Source organism: Helianthus annuus, chromosome 5 (assembly GCF_002127325.2).
Source record: "Helianthus annuus cultivar XRQ/B chromosome 5, HanXRQr2.0-SUNRISE, whole genome shotgun sequence".
Classification (NCBI taxonomy): domain Eukaryota; kingdom Viridiplantae; phylum Streptophyta; class Magnoliopsida; order Asterales; family Asteraceae; genus Helianthus; species Helianthus annuus.
The window spans coordinates 2,190,504-2,202,195 of NC_035437.2; the positions used below are offsets into that span (position 1 = coordinate 2,190,504).

The 11,692-nt window shown below is 35.9% G+C and overlaps 1 pseudogene; it reads left to right on the forward strand.

The window, feature by feature from the left end:
• Positions 1–521: 521 nt before the first annotated feature.
• LOC110939550 lies at positions 522–5,590 on the forward strand (annotated as a pseudogene).
• Positions 5,591–11,692: the final 6,102 nt, after the last annotated feature.

Sequence of the window (11,692 nt, forward strand, 5' to 3'; positions counted from 1 at the left end):
TCATCAAACTCAAAGTCCTGTGGAGGAACATGTGCGGCAGACATAGCCGTGTCAGAATCAGAATCGGTGGGATAACGCTGCAATCCCAGTGCGTGCAAAGTAGTAGATGACACAGAATGATCAGATGAAATCTCAATGATAGGAATCTCAATAAGCGGAACAGCAGTGACATCGTCGACTGGAGCTCCATCACCCTAGGCCTCCTCAGGGGGACCCTCAATAAAAAGATCGATATTATCGTCAGACATGGCATCAAAAGGCAGATCCTCGAGAGGAAATGCCGCAAGAGGAAGAGGGGCGAGGATCGGGACCACGGCCTGCTCATCGTCGGGATGTCTGAGGATGATAAGATCCAGGTCAGGAATAGGAATGAAAAATGGATCCTCGTCGAGTAGACCATCAGCTAGTGGTATATCATCGCCAAAATCAGGTAAAGCAAATGGCTGGAAATCATCGTCATCGCTACTCTCAGTGTCGGAAGTGAAAATCTCAGGGTCCGGACAATCTCATCGTCCGAAACTATGGCCATAGGGTCTACGGTATCTGACAGCTCACTCTCAGATGAGGACATGGTGCCTGTAACAAAACGATCACAACATATGCACATATATCAACAATCATCAGATAAGCAGTAACAATGTAAGTATGTATTCATCCTAGTCTTCCCAGACTATCCCACCCAACCTCTCAGACTGAACTACCTAGCCTCTCAGACTAAACTCCCAAGTTTCTCAAACTGAACTACCCAGTCTCTCAGACTAACTTCCCAGTTTCTCAAACTGAACAATATCCTTGAAATATGATTTGTGCCTTTTGTTTGTAAAAATGTTTGTTCCCTGGATCTGGACGTTTATGTATGCAATGTAAACATGTTTGAAAACATTTTCGTGAGAGCCCTAATGATCGTAGTCTAGACTCGTGAAAGAATCCTAGTTCGCTACGATCGAAGCTCTGATACCAAGCTGTCACACCCTGACCTTTGCGGAAGCGTGATTATTGGTGTGACTTTCTTAATACCATAGCATTCAATCATAACAACGCTATATGATGAAACAATTAGATGTTCATCCATAAATTAAGTTTGAAAATAACACAACATCATTGTCTGAAATGTCGGCACCAAATTCAAATTATAAACCACAACAAGTTTTAAGGAGATCACTAAGACTCGACAAAAGACTTTAAACAAACCCGAGCTTAGAACCATGTATCTCGTCCAGGAGTAAGATACATCTTCTAAACCCTAAAGACTTGGATGACATCTTTTATTTATAACGCAGCTTGAAAACATGCAAACACCTGCCAGATCCACTTAGTTCCCTGAAATACATGTAATTTGAAAACATCAACAAAAGTTAAGCGAGTTCATGTGTTTCGTATATGTATGTATAAACCTTTGTAAACAGTGTATGTATGTATGTATGTATGTATGTAAATCCCGATATGAAAGCAAACAAGGAAGAGATCACCAATGGTTTACAAGGCCACTAATATGTGTGACGGTGTAGGAAGGCTCAAACCTAGCAAATTTGTACCGGGTTTCCGACTGGAAGACAAAGTCACCCTATGGACCACCCTGGTCCTCATGGGTGTGGGCTTGCTACACCCAAATAGATCTATCACTCATGCCCCTCGGTCCTTATACGAGGATTAATGGTCTCAAGTATGCGCCTACCCATTCACATGATCTATGGTACCTTCCTAGGCTAACCATACCAATTGTATTTGTATGTAATCCTTTTGTAATATGTATTTCACCCCCGAAGTTAATAAACAAAACAGTTTAAAGAAAAGGGGGACATGAACTCACAGTTTTGCGTCTTCGGTACTCGTAACTCAAATCTCGTCAGCAAACACGACTACCTACAATGTACTAGGATCTATTAGACGAACGGGTCGTGCCTTGCCTTAGAATTAACGTTTCTGAGTTACGTTTCTTTCATGTCTTCAATGATATTCCAAGTTATAATTACTTGTTAAAATAATAATTATTTTAACTCTAAATATATTAAATTTTGGAATAATTTGTTAAACAATATTTTGTACTAATACTTCTCAAGTATTTATACTTATATTTCATTCCCAAGGATGGGGGTATCTCATACATGTATTTTCGTATGCTTGTATTTTTTAAGTATACTTATACGTAATTATTCCGGAGTATTGAACAAATATCCAATATTCCAAAACACATGTTTTAAGGAATATTACTTAGAAAAATTATTCATAATTTTTCTTTTGGTAAAACTATTTGTAGTTCCAAATTAATATATTTTCAAGTCTCACCTTAGAAAATACAAAACTTATTTTGTCCAAAAATGATGTATTTCAAGAAAATATATATTTTTCTCAAAAATCATATATCTTCTAGATATTCTAAGAAAATATATTTTTACTTTTCAAAAATAATATATTTTCTCCTTGTCGAAAATATGATATACTTTGTAATAATAACAAAAATCATATTTTCATTTCTTTCGTATCCAAAATAATATTTACCAAAAACATATTTATAACGGTATTTTCCGGAATATTTTGTAAGTTACGTTCTTGCCTTCGGTTTCACAATATTAAGTGGGTAATTTATATATGTATTCCTTGTGATTTTTGGTATTATTTTGGATTGTAAATTTCTTGGTATTTTGTTAAGTTATATTACTTTAAATCCTAAAATAATATAACTAATACACAAAGTATACAAATAATCACAAACAATGTGTCTTTAATGTAAATATATATTTTAAATACATATTTATCCATTTTTATTTATAAAAACCAACCTCCAATACTTGTATTTTTGTAACAAAATCTATGGCAAAGTTTATATTGAAAACCATAGTTAAAACACACTTGTAAATATTTGTTTAGAAAATATTTTTCTAAGTGTTTATATTTTTAGAAAATTTTGCCATAGTTTCCCCTAAAAATGGAGGTGTCCATGCTATCAAAGCATATCATTTTCTTTTCAAAGTCATCACAAACAATCAACAATCAATCTACACTTACCGAGTGCCAAACAATGTTATCTACTTAATAATCATGAACTTGAACTTTCATAAAAACTTGTAGTAACTTGGTAGTGTGTTTAGTAGGTTTAGTTACCCTTTAAAGTGTGTTTACTTCTTTAAAAATCTCATTCTTGGAAGATTTAGGTGTTTACAACTTGTAAACATGTTTTACAAAAACATTTCTTTATGACATCTTCTTGTTTCACAAGTGTTTATACACTTGTTTTACCACCAAAAATAGTGTATGTTTAAGTAAGAACCAAATCTATGTAAATCTTGTCATTTAACTTGGTTTCTTTGGAAAACTATTTTTGAAATCATCCAAGTTTATGTCTAGTAATCATGTTATATGCTTCATTATTCATAAAATCATTTTCATACTTCAAGTTCATGAAAACATAAAGCATGATGATCTTGGTCTTTCACAAGATCACCACCTTAACTTACTAGATCATGTGTTTAATCACAATCTAGTGGGTTTCTTATGATGTCTAACATCACTAACATAAATAATTAATCATCTAGAAGCAAATCAACTCTAATCATCATGTATCCATATGGTTTTAAGCTTATGTTAAAGTTTCATGATTAAGTTCTTTAGTGTGCTTCATGATTAACAATGTTCATTATCTTTTAAAAATCAAAGTATGAAGTAAAAACAAGTTACAAGGAGCTTACTACTAGCACAAGGGCTAGGGAAGAACACTAGAAGATTATGATGGCAAAAGTGATGGATAAAAGCAAATGGGAAAGGTCCTTCAAGATCCAAGACCACCAAGCTTGCTTGTAAACCTTCTTGCACCTTTGTGAGTGTATGGAATGGATGATCAAGATGGGATGATGATGGTGGTGTTGGTGGATGTGGTTCGGCCGAGAGGGAAGCAAGGGAGGGAGAGAGAGATGAAGGTGAAGTGTAGGTGATGATAATGAACCCTAGAACTTCTTATAACCATCTTATAGTTTTACCCAATGGTTAATGTGTCCCCCAAAGTACTAATCAAATCTCTAACAAAATCAAAGGAGATTTAGTGTGATCAAGGGTGGGCCACACCCTTGATGACGTGAACATGAGGGGGGGGCTATTAGTTGTGATTTGATGGTAAGTTAGATAATCTAGTTAGTTTTCAAGTATAATGTTTAGTGTTTAAGTGTGTTATGTGTTATATAGTGTGTTAGGGTGTTCGGGGATCATAACTAGCTCGGAAATAATAAAACAATGCTTCTAGTATAATTTTGGTGTTTCGTGTAGTGTCCGGTTGTTCGGTTAGATACCGGTTCGTTAAAGTGTCAAACTATTCCGTTTAGTGTTCTTTAAGTACCCTTTTGTGACACTTTTAATTCCCGACACTTAGGAAGGCATTCAGGACCATTTAGTCATGTTTTTGCATGGTACAAACTTGTTAAAAAGCTGATTTTTGCTGAAAAATGCTGAATTCAGCACTTTAAGTGGGTTTTAGGCACTTTCCAGCACTTAAACTATCACCTAGTGAAGCCGTTTTGTGATCCTCACTTTCCTACACACTATACTAGTGTAATACCTTGTCTCTGGCCCATACGGGGTCTCAAAACACTGTTTGTCTATGTACTGAACATCGTCAGCATTTTTCTGAGTTATCCGCTAACTGTGCTAACCGTGCTTTGTGCATCGTTTATGTCACTAAAGTTTGTATGTAAAAATGATGTGACAGTATGAAATGTGATGCACATGTAAGTATGATGCAGAAATCAGAAAGCAGTCATTTGTAATTCAGCACAGTCATTAAGCACTAATCATGGTTAATTAAATTGTACGGATGCCTGGATTTTTGACGGTTGTCACACTTGTTTGACCACTGTTCTCCAACTGTACTGTCGGATAAAATGGCTTTTTAACTATTTAATGTTTGTATATATGATCCGTAGGGAGGTGCTACTCGAGTATATAAATACGTCAACGGAGATGGTGCAAAAGCTACTACAAGTGCTCATCGGGAACCTTCGGGTAAAACTAGACGACTCAAGACTCCTTGAGCTTATGGGTTTTAATCTGGTGAACATGAACTTCTACCCACCTTATCCGAACCCAGACCTAACCATAGGCGTGGGGAGTCTCTCGGATGCAGGCATGCTAACAGTGCTTCTACAATGGCATTGGTGGATTATACGTGAAAAAAGGTGATCAAAATGCATCGGTGGGAAATGAAGTGTGGGTTGAGATTCCACCCATGAATGGTGCTTTGGTCATTAATGTTGGTGATTCACTACAGGTTAGACACTTAGATGTCATGCAAAAACTAATATTCCTTACCAAACAAATGAACAATTTGTCGTTAACTTAGTATTTTGATATGTTTATGTTAGATTTTAAGCAATGGGAGGTACATAAGTGCAGAACACATAGTGCGAACCACGGACGTCGAGTCAAGAGTGTCAGTCCCAAGATTCATCGGACCACTGCTCATAACAAAAATTGGAGGTTTCCTGAGCTGGTGCCTTGTGATGGGGTGGCTCGATATAAGGAAGTCATATATGGAGAGTACTTGAAAAACTACTTTGAGAAGTCTCTTGATGGAAAGAAGTCCCTTGATTTTGCATCTATTTGATTAACACGGAACCGTTTGAGACCAAGTTATATTCCCTCTTAAAGACTTTCTTATGTTTAATAAAAGACTTATTTGTAATAATAAGCAAGCCTACAAATAATTGGAGCCGTTAAAAAAACAAGTAGTTGGAAGTTCGACAAAGTCTTCCATATTATATACTATCTTAAAAGACAAAGTCGGTGGGTTTACCACCGGCTTTGCCTCCCCTTCTTCTTCCTCCTGCACAAATATAACAAACCAAACTCTTACAAATATGCAACCTCCTCTCCTCAACCAGATCAAGAACGCAACAACCTCTACAAATCTTCAAATATGCTTACAATTCAACAACAATCTCTACAAAAACATAACCCAACTCTACAATCCACCTTCGAACAAAACTACAAAAACATAAGCAACCTCCTCTCCTCAACTAGATCAAGAACACTCCGTGAGGGAATACAACTCCATGCTTAAATAATCAAACTAGGTGTCCAAACAATCCCACTCATTTCCCACTATTTAATCAACTTCTACTCCAAAACCAAGCTCCCGATCGACCCACAAAAAGTTTTCGAAGAAACCCATATCAAATCATCAACCACTTGGAGTTCTGTTATCTCATCTTTCACCCAGAACGAACTCCCGGTTCTTGAGTTACAATATTTCAAAAAAAATTATTGCTTTTGGTCTTCGTCCTGTTGATCATATATTTTGTAGGATCGATTAACGACCAAAACGAGTCTTTCCAGAAGAGTTCTAGACCAAAACGAGAGGCGGAATCAGACGTTTCGGTGTCGGTTCAGCTTGATTTGCACTAGAAAGTAGTTTAATCGTCTTGTTTATTGATATGACACGGTTACAGACCTGTAGACACTTCAGCAGAGCTTCGCTGCTGGAATGAGAGAAGTTACAAATGAAATGACTAAACTCCTTATTTATAGGGTTTCTGATTCCCCACGAAAGTGCAATGATTCTAATTCCCCACGAAAGTGCCATGTCTATTTCGTGGGAAATCAACATTTAGTGGGAAATCAACATTTCGTGGGAAATCAACATTTCGTGGGAAATCATCTCTAAAACTCTATTTTCCTGAACTACGTGACTTGATCTAACAAATCTAGTGTAAGACTCGATACAAGACGAAGTCGACAGATGTATGCACCAACAGACTCCCCCTCAGATGTTGATGAGTCTTCAGTGTCAAGTCTTTTCATCTTCAGTCTTTATCAGTCTTTGGGCTTTTCTTTCCAAACAACATCAACAGACTCCCCCTAACAATATGCTGGCATTCCTTAAGTTCATCAGCATCATCTGCTTCAGGATCATAATCTGGCTCTCATTCTTTATCCACAAAGTCTTCAGGTATCTCGAAACCTGGTTCTTCAAGCTCAAGCTTCTCAAGATTGATCAACCTGGCTCTACTAACACTCAGCTTTGACTTTGTTCTTTCAAGATCGTGACCTGGCTTTCATCCAGCTCAGGTTATCTGCACAATCTCTACCACAAAGTAAGATTTACAATTTAACATTTTTCAATTTAGAACAAAAATGTATATACCAACTCAAACTCTCCCTCCAATTATCCTAAATGATTTGTTAATGAAAATCCTGATGAACCACTTGAAGATTTGATAAAAACCTATTTGTTTAAGAACAAACTCCCCCTCACAAAATGGTCATCATGTTTAGCACTCGGAATTTTGAAAATCAGCTTTTCAATATCAGTTGTCGAAAATCTTTTTGTATTTTTCAAAATTTATGCTAAAACACACTAAAATCTTTTTGGATTTTTATATATGAAATGCAGTAAAGAAAGACACTATTTTTGTGAGTTTGTGTAAGAGGATCATATCAGTTTATGAAACAAATCACCAACACCGTTAAGCTTCATTTCATTTTATGTTCTAAACAATTCACCTAGATTGTCAGTATATTGGTCCACTTAAAATTTTCACACAAAGTTCAAATGATCCGAGATACGATATTAATGTATTAATAACTTAAACTTATTCGCGTGTCCCACTACTTGAATATACTCCCGTATCCAGATCCCAATATTCAGTCTTACAGGTGAGTATACCTAGATGATATCTGTAAAGGGTTAGATGCGAAATCGTGAGAGCTCAGGTCAGAACTTCCGTTCAGCAGAGAGATGACGACTCGACTTTACGTGTGTCCCTTTAGAGGATCTTTTCTTCAACAGCACACGATTATCATTTTGCAATGTTTCATCGTTTTTTATGCTGAGGGTGGCGCTAATATTTCAAGCAATGCGGAAAGTATTATGCGGGGACTAGGTCAGAATTTCCATTCAGCAGAAGTCCCGGGATAATACCCCAGATATCACTGAGCATAAAGACCTAGTATCTCAGAAAGAGGGATCTTTCAAACGAGATTTCGGGGGTTACCCATATATCCAAGAAGTTGTTCCCCACGAGATAAGCAAGTTTGAATTTTAGGTTTATATCCCGTCACAATCTACTAAATGTGCAAAAACCTACTGGCATATCCGTAATGAGATTGTTTATCACATTTTTACATTCCAATTCTTTAGCATGTTGTGACAGTCCACTGATGTACTATCATTTCCTCTTTTTACAACAAAACTCATTTTTGATTTTATCATGTTTTTGGCTTTTTCAATTTTCTAATGTTTTTGGATTTTCTGGAAATCTTACTCCCCCTAAAATTCACAAACATTTAAAGAAAAATGAAAACAAACTATACAAGTAAAGTTGACAACTGATATCAAATCACATCAATTCGCCATCCACTTGGCATAAACAATCAGAACTCCCCCTTTCAACAAACTATTTTCTCATTATGATTTCAAAACACTTAAGTCCGTTTTAACCAAAATGATTTTTCCAGAAAATAAATTTTGCTGATTTTACCACTTGTAGGTTAGGGGTTCATCACATTGTTTTTCTCAACCATTAGACAAATATAACAATTTTGAGTTTTAACAACAATATCACTTGTAGAAAATCAAGTACAACTTAATGTCCCTGATTTACCACTTTGAAAGACGAAATATCACAAAAGTGAATTTCTCAAGAAAGATGCCGATTCCTGCTCCACACTTACCAACCTGGGAGCTCCGGCAAGTCAGATTTTTTCAATGGAAGAAAATGTCCACCCAAGCCTGACCAGCCTTGGGTGATATCAACTCTTCTTTAGTTGGGGTGTAGGTTGCTTTCTTTGTAGCATAAAAATCTTTTACCCCTTTAACCTTCCCATCGATCATTTTTCCAAAAATTTTCTTTACATTCCCATTAAACGCTTTCTCAACATCAAATTCATTCTTTTCAGAATAAAATTGATTAGAGATCTCAACTTTTCCAATTTTTTGTTTAAAATTCTCAGTCCTCAATGGTGGAAAGTTCTCTTCATCCATTTGAGGAACTGAGTTTTCACTCTTTTTAACAACATGTGGCTCTTCTGATTTTGTAGAATCAGATTCATCGCCAGTTTTCACATCAGATTTCTTAACAACCCACTTTTGGTTGTCAAGCTTCACACTTCTCCTGTAAAATCTCTTCGAACACTCACCAACCTCATACGTTGACTTTTTAAACACTTTAAACCTTTCAGTTGGTGGTTCGGTGTTATCAACAACAATATCTTTCAGTTTTCTGAGACTCCCTGTTTTGTCTTTATTGCCACCGGACAATTCCATGCAATGTGATCAACTTCATTGCATCTAAAACAGGTTCTGGTTTCTTTTCTCTGAAAAGTTTCAGTTTTCTTCTTTTCAGCAAGAAATTCCTGATTTGATTGTCTCCAGAATGAGCTCTTCTTTTCTTCTTCAGCAGACGGTCCTAAAACAAATTTTGTATTTTTAGAAATTTTCTCATTTTTGTAATTTTCTGGTGGAATAAAACCAAGACCTTTCTTTTTGAAATTACCATTATGGTTGGGTTTCTTTCGAAACTCTAAACCATAATTGTAACCCATTTTCTTGTTCAATCTTTGTTGAACTCTTGAAGTGTACTTTTTAGGTTTTTCAGAAAGATTTAAATCTTTTATTTTAGAAATATTAATTTATGTAAGTTTGAAAACCTTTTTGATCATTTCAGGTTTAACACCTCTTATTGGAAATTCTTTATCAAAATATAATTTGTCAGAATCATTCAAAGTATATGCAACTTCAAATGTTTCGTCCTTCAAATTAGATTTTGACAACAAAAATTCTTTACTATAAACCCGTTTTCCCGACGTTTTTGAACTCCTGATAGACGAACTCGAACTTCCGACAGACAGACACGAACTTTCGGACTCGGACTTTGACTCTGACTCCTCATCCTTATCCAACACCTGATCGACCACCATTTTTATTAATTCGGACTCATGATCTGTGTCGGACGCTGTGAATGTGACGTCGATATTGTCTGGTAATACATCGGTTATCTCGGACTCTAACTTTATATTGACTGCTTTTTTTAGTTGTTCCTCATTCGGTTTCCTAAAGGCGAATACCCTTCCCAAATCGGAGGCGGACACCTATTATAACATACACTCTGTTTCTTACCAGTATCCTTTTTCTTCTCAGGCTTCTTTTCTTCATCTTTAAACGCCTCAAAACCTGCAACAGTAGGATAAATTCTGTCAATTAAGTAATCAGAACTTGTATAACTTCTTAGTAATCATCTGATTCTTTCGTTTTCAACTCTTTCTCCATCCAACTCTTGCTTCCATTTCGCACATTCTTCTATGTAGAAATTTATTTCTTTCTGCTTCGACATCATAGTTGCATTCAACATTTTCAAAGCTTTTTCTCTTTCTGTGTTTGTCTTTTGCAAACTGTTCACTGTTCTATTCAACACATCGTATGATTCTTTCAAATTCTTCACATCAAACAGCAACTTTTCTTTCAACTTTTCTGATTCACTAAACCTCTTGTCTTTTTCTTCACATTGTTTGCAAGATTCTGAACATGTAAGACATGGTTTTGTAACTTCAACAATATTCTCGACCTCCACAATCTTCTCTACTTCCACTATCTTTTCAACTTCAACTATCTTCTCAACAATCTTGGTTTCTTTTATCTCTTTTGCAGCTTTTCTCTCTTTGAGTTTCTTCGGTTTATCTGCAAAGTAAAATTCAAAACTGTCAGAAGATAAATGAGTTTTCCAATATTTATCTGTTTAATCTCCTCATCATCATCACTTCTCTCTGATGAACTGTTTTCTGATGAAACAGATCCTTCATCTTCGCTTTTCTCTTCATCAGATAACACTGCTATCCATTCCTTCAACAATTTTGGCTTTTGAACAATTTTAGCGATAAAAGCTTTAAACTCTCTATTCTCATCCAAATAATTATCCCAGCTAAATCCTGGAGCCAACTTTTCATCATCTTGATCAATGATACCAAAATAGGCTTTCTTGTTGGCATCTTCAATCATTTTCCCATGTGCCGTTTGTGACTCCTTTTGTTGATGTGGTTGATGAGTGATTTGCTGATATATAGCCTTCCGATAGTAATCATCCTTTCCAAACGGATTCTTTGCTCCACTAGTCTCTTGATTTTTGCATTCTCTTTTAAAGTGACCTTTCTCCCTGCAACGAAAACAGACAACTTTAGATTTATCAAATCATAAATTAGAAAGATTTGCATCCAAGAAATCACTTCTTCCTGTAATGATTTTAAACTTTTCTGCTCTCCTCAAAACACTAGCTAGACACCATTTGATGTCCATGAGCTCCAATTCTTCTACATCAATCTGGTCATAATCTTCCTTCGTTAGGATCAGATTCCCAATTTTTCCAGCAATCAATCCTTTGTAAGATTCCAATGCAGTAACCAGTAATCCCATATGACTCTTTACAACTTCTTCAGAAAAATTCTGTCCATTTTGAAGATGTAATGCCACATTACACTGAATCATATGCCCATTACCAACATTTGCACTTTGAACAGTTGGAGGATTAACATTTGAAATCCCACTATGTTAACTGAACTTTGACTGCCTGATCCAGATGAATTTCCTGCACTAAACGCGGTTTGGATCTTTGGACTTGCTTCAGTCTTCTCAACATTTCCTTTGTAATATAGCTTGATGTCTTGTTGAGCATTTGAACTATTCATTCTTGCAATTTTTTGCTGTTCTAGATCTTGA